Source organism: Nycticebus coucang, chromosome 13 (assembly GCF_027406575.1).
Source record: "Nycticebus coucang isolate mNycCou1 chromosome 13, mNycCou1.pri, whole genome shotgun sequence".
Lineage (NCBI taxonomy): Eukaryota > Metazoa > Chordata > Mammalia > Primates > Lorisidae > Nycticebus > Nycticebus coucang.
Genome location: NC_069792.1, coordinates 36,081,807 through 36,087,947, shown reverse-complemented (window position 1 = coordinate 36,087,947; position 6,141 = coordinate 36,081,807). Strand labels below are relative to the sequence as shown.

Genomic DNA, 6,141 nt, shown 5'->3' with positions numbered 1-6,141 from the left:
CTAAGCGCTATCGCTGTTCAGGCCCGGAACTGGGCCGGCACTGCAGGTTAGGAATTCTGTTCCTCATTGCCGCCGCCGTCAGCCTCAAATGCCTCCTAGCCATCCATCGCCGACAACACCGCGAACGTGTGATTGTCCAGCAAGCCCTCCTTGCCCTCCAAGAGGGAGGTTCCCCCCAGATCTGGATTAGCATGCTGGACCAGTAGTCAAAGACGGGTAAGATCCCCCCGACATAGATCCACCTAAGACAGAGGACGGGCCTGTGCTGCCCGTTTCCTCCATGACGGGTAAGACTATGCTTGAAGACAGGGACAACCTAAGACAGGCATGGTCCCAAATGAATAAATAATAAAAAAGGGGGAGATGTGGAGGGCTGCATACCAGATGGCGGAAGGAAGGCTGAATGACGGCGCAGCAACGGTGCGCTAACCTGAGTCTGTGTTCATTACCCGGCTACTGATGACACGGTGCTAGGCTGAGAGTAGAGGAGCAACCTCATGGGGAACTACTTCCCTAGCAACTGCTGAGCTTTTGGCCCCTAAAACGCCCATAGGTGGAATGCCTGGAAAGTCCTGGGGTGTATACACCGGATGCGTGGGTGGAGGATGTGGGAAGGATATATAATCAGAGAGCTTGCTATGCAAAAAACGGTTGCTGTGCCGGAAAAGAAAGAGAGCTGTAACACCCCAACAATAAAGCAGCTGCAACTTCTCCGTTGGTGTCCTCGTCTCTGCTGGTCAGCGGCCCTGCGACACCGACAATGTACCCTGGATATGATGTGATAAGAATGGCACTTTCCTATATGTATATATATACATGATCTTCCTGACCAAACACTATAAACTTAGCCAGTTGGTGAGGAAATATCAGAAAAGCCACACACACCCAACCAGTTGTCCCTAAAACTGTCATTATAATGGAATCTAAATAATATATGTAGTATAATTAATAATAATGCATCAACCTTGGTTTGTTACTTGTGACAAATATACCATACAAATGTAAGATGTTAATAATTGCCATGACTGTGTGGGGGTATAAGGGAACTATATGTACCTTTTCCCAGAATTTCTATTAATCTACAACTATTTAATTCCAAAATTAAAAATGTATTGTTATTAAGAATTTTCAAGTGAAAAAATTATATAGAAAAGGCTATTGTTCTACTATAGTTGTAGGAAAACAAATAATCTACATGAATACTTAAAATTTTCCGAGACTCATGCATTATTTAATAATTTGTTCTAATGCCATTTATAAATAAATAGCGTGATCTAGGAAATATTAAAAATTTCTTGAAGTGCAGCATTCAGAATCGCATACTTTCTGTCCTCCGGGAAGTAAAATCTAGTGGGGGCAAAACGAAAAAATAGGAATACAACATAAACATTTATCCAACCTTTGAGGGGTAGGGAAGAGTTTCTAGTGGAAAAGATGTCTATGCTGTAATGTACAGCATATTCAGGAGTTAATGCAGGGAAACAGGCAAAGCAGATTTAATCCAAGAAACACTGGGAGCATTTTTTCAGACTAAAGACATGATACAGTTGTAAACATCCCATCTACTCACCACCTTTCTTTGCAGTTTTCTTTTGCAGGGTCTAAAATTTACTCATATTGTCAGGGCCCTAGTAAGAAATGTCTTCACCTTCCCTCACCAACTGTGTCTGAGCTTAATGTTTTCCCTTTTCTCCTCCTTTGGGGCCTCTTCCTCCTCCCCCTCCTTCCTTTTCTGCTTCTTCTTCATCTTATCTTTCTCCTCTTTTCCCTCTATTTCCCCTCTTTCTGGTCATTAATGCTTTTTGCTCTTAGGACCAACACTAAGAAAAATCCAGGAGAGTATCATTAGCTGTTATTTTATCAACAGCTTCGTCTGGATTTGAGTTAAACAGTTTGACTTTCCCCTGTCACCAACTCAACCAGCCTGTCTTTCCCCTGTTGGGTATGTGGACCAAGATAAAGCCAAGAAGCTAGAAGAACACAAAGATGATTGGAAAGGCAAAGCTCAAGATGGCGGACAAAACGCCAAGCAGATCTCAGAAGGCCAGTTCGAAGACAAGATCATCAGATGTTCATTCATCTGGCTCTTCAGATGCACATATGGATGCGTCTGGACCCTCAGATAGTGATATGCCAAGTTGGACACGTCCTAAGAGCCCAGGAACCATGAAAGCCTTTGTGATTCTCATCAGAATCTCTCAAGACCTCTTCTAGAAAACAAACTTACAGCATTCAGTATTGGAAAAATGAGTACAGCTAAACGAAATTTAAGTAAAAATGAACAAGAAGAATTAAAGAAAAAGGAGGATGAAAAGGTAGCTGCTGAAATTTATGAGGAATTTCTTGCTGCTTTTGAAGAAAGTGATGGTAATAAAGTTATAACATTTGTGCGAAGAGGTGTTGTTAATACAGCTAAAGAAGAGCATGAAACAGATGAAAAGAGAGGTAAAATCTATAAGCCATCTTCGAGATTTGCAGATCAAAAAAATCCTCCAAATCAGTTTTCCAATGAAAGACCACTGTCTCTTCTTGTGATAGAAACCAAAAAACCTCCACTGAAGAAAGGGGAGAAAGAAAAGAAAAAAAGCAATTTGGAAATCTTCAAAGAAGAATTAAAACAAATTCAAGAAGAGTATGATGAGAGACATAAAACAAAATACAAGTTAAGTCAATTTGAGCCTCCTCAGTCAGATTCTGATGGTCAGCGTCGTTCTATGGACGCGCCTTCAAGAAGAAATAGATCATCTGTTCTTGATGATTATGCTCCTGGCTCACGTGATGTAGGAGACCTAAGCACTACTAATCTGTACCTTGGGAACATTAACCCACAGATGAATGAAGAAATGCTGTGCCAAGAATTTGGAAGATTTGGACCATTAGCCAGTGTGAAAATTATATGGCCTAGAACTGATGAAGAAAGAGCAAGAGAGAGAAATGTGGCTTTGTGGCCTTTATGAATAGAAGAGATGCTGAAAGAGCTTTACAAAAATAAATGGAAAAATGATTATGTCTTTTGAAATGAAGTTAGGTTGGGGTAAAGCTGTACCTATTTCTCCACATCCAACATACATTCCGCCTTCTATGATGGAACATATGCTTCCCCCACCTCCATCCGTACTGCCTTTCAATGCACAGCCTAGAGAGTGCTTAAAAAACCCCAATGCTCCCATGTTACCACTACCTAAAAACAAGGAGGATTTTGAGAAGACTCTGTCGCAAGCCATAGTCAAAATGGTTATCCCAACAGAAAGGAATTTGCTCGCCCTGATACATTGAATGATAGAGTTTGTTGTACGTGAAGGGCCAATGTTTGAAGCTATGATTATGAACAGAGAAATCAACAATCCTATGTTCAGGTTCTTATTCGAAAACCAGACACCAGCCCATGTTTACTATAGGTGGAAACTTTATTCTATTCTTTAGGGAGATTCTCCAACTAAGTGGTGGATGGAAGATTTTCATATGTTCAAAAATGGATCTTTTTGGAGATCAAGAAACAGAAGCTTTTGTAGAGGAGACTAGCAAAAAGGGAGCACTTAAGGAAGAGCAGAGGGATAAATTAGAAGAAATCTTGCGGGGATTAACTCCGAGGAAAAATGATATTGGAGATGCCATGGTTTTCTGTCTTAATAATGCTGAAGCTGCTAAAGAAATAGTGGATTGCATTACCGAATCATCGTCTGTCTTAAAGACACCCCATCCTAAAAAGATTGCTAGATTATATTTGGTTTCTGATGCTTTATACAATTCTTCAGCCAAAGTTGCCAATGTTTCATATTATAGAAAAGTTTTTGAAACCAAGTTATGTCAGATATTTTCAGAACTCAATGCTACCTATCGTGCAATTCAAGGCCATTTGCAATCTGAAAACTTTAAGCAATGGGTAATGACATGCTTCAGAGCATGGGAAGATTGGGAAATTTATCCAGAACCATTTTTGATCAAACTACAGAATATTTTCTTAGGACTTGTAAATATTATTGAAGAAAAGGAAACAGAGGATGTACATGATGACATCGATGAAGAAAGAGGAAGAGCTTGATGGTGCACCTCTGGAAGATGTGGATGGCATTCCTATTGATGCTACTCCCATCTATGATCTTGATGGAGTCCCTATAAAATGTCTTGATGATGATCTTGATGGTGTGCCTTTGGATGCAACCGAAGACTCGAAGAGGAATGAGCCTATATTTAAAGTAGCCCCATCAAAATGGGAAGCTGTAGATGAATCTGAATTGGAAGCACAGGCTGTAACAACTTCTAAATGGGAGTTATTTGACCAGCATGAAGAATCAAAAGAAGAGGAAAATAAAAATCAAGAAGAAGAAAGTGAAGATGAAGAAGATACTCAAAGTTCTAAATCTGAAGAACATCATCTGTACTCTAATCCACTCAAAGAAGAAATGACTGAGTCCAAGTTCTCCAAGTACTCTGAAATGAGTGAGGAAAAACGTACCAAACTTCTTGAAATTGAGCTAAAAGTTATGAAGTTTTAGGATGAATTGGAATCTGGGAAAAGACCTAAGAAACCAGGCCAGTGTTTTCAGGAACAAGTAGAACACTACAGAGATAAACTTCATGAGAGAAAGAGAAAGAATTAGAACAAGAATGAGAAAGAGACAAGAAGGATAAAGAAAAATTGGAATCTCCATCCAAAGATAAGAAGGAAAAAGATGAATGCACTCCAACAAGGAAAGAAAGGAAAAAGGAGACACAGTACATCCCCCAGCCCATCTCGCAGTAGCAGTGGTAGATGAGTGAAATCCCCATCACCAAAATCAGAGTGATCAGAGCGTTCAGAAAGATCTCATAAGGAGAGCTCACGGTCGAGGTCATTTCACAAAGATTCTCCTAGAGACGTTAGCAAAAAAAACAAAAGATCTCCATCTGTTTCTTCCCTAAAAAATCAGGGAAGAAATCCAGATCTCAGTCCTGATCTCCACACTGGTCTCATAAAAAGTCAAAGAAAAACAAACACTGACATAAATTTTTAAGATTCTGTCACCTATTGGAAATGCAATTTTGTTTTGTGCCTGAATGGTCTGTTTTTTAAAAAAAACAAAACAAAAATCAAATGAAAGGCATTCCTGGGGTTTTTTGTTTGTTTGTGAGTGCATGTGTAAACTCCTGAGTGACTGCATCTGTAGATCTGTCATTGTTTTATATTGTGTAAATTATGTTCGTTGTGGCTGTTACTCAAGATGAAATTTTTATTGTGCTAATGAATTTCATCAGAAGTGTGTATAATGGATCTGCTGGCAGTAGTAGTATTTTGTTTTAGGATGTTGTGACTTAGCAAAAATAATACAGATGTCTTCCCCCCTCTTTTGTAGATTTGACAATTTGAATTAGATTTCAAATAAAATCTGAAAAGAAAACTAAAAAAAAAAAAAAAAAGACTATTGGAACGGTAAAGTGAAAATAAGATTCAAAAAGCAAATAGACATGGTTATTAAAAGACCATTTTTAATTGAATTATTGATTCTACCACCAGCATCCCAGTGAGCAGTTGCATATGAAAATTTCACTGTTGCCTTTTTCTAATTTCAGTTATTATTCTTGTTCTAAATTATTCCCTTGCTGTAAATTAGACATTTTTGAAAGATGTTTTCATTCATTCTGTTTTCTGTATTCCTATTTAGCACACTGACAGCAATGCTATCTTCAAAGAATAATTCTTTAACCAGAGCATAATATAATTTTTACTTCCTCACATTAAATGTGCCGCACTTATCATCACTGAGATTCCAAACAACTCCAAAGCTTCTGAACGGGTCTAGTTACAGCTCTGTGAGAATCTTGTCCTTTAGTTAGCTTTTGTTGTGCCATATGTGCCACAAAGAAGGAGTTTCCACACACGTTATGTGCCAACTACCTGACTTGTCCACTTACCACAGTTACCAGAGGCAAAAATACCATTATTAGTTCTGAGAACTTTTCTGGTCTCTGAGAGAAGACACATTTCATGTTTTTCACACTGTTTTACCTTCTGTATAATTTAATATTCAAGCTGTGTAAGCTGAGCTAGCTCAGCACAGCTGGTGTGGTATCTTGTTATTTTTCACTCTCTCTCTTATCTATGCAATTTTAATAATTGGGAGCCTAAAAAGGCATGGTAAGTGAATAAAATTATTAAGGGAA

General features: G+C 38.7%; 1 pseudogene across 1 annotated transcript; it reads left to right on the top strand.

Moving 5' to 3' along the window:
- The first annotated feature begins 1,998 nt into the window (after positions 1-1,998).
- Positions 1,999-5,378, top strand: LOC128563532 (U2 snRNP-associated SURP motif-containing protein-like; annotated as a pseudogene). The gene has a single exon (XR_008373811.1). The product of XR_008373811.1 is annotated as a U2 snRNP-associated SURP motif-containing protein-like (transcript).
- Positions 5,379-6,141: the final 763 nt, after the last annotated feature.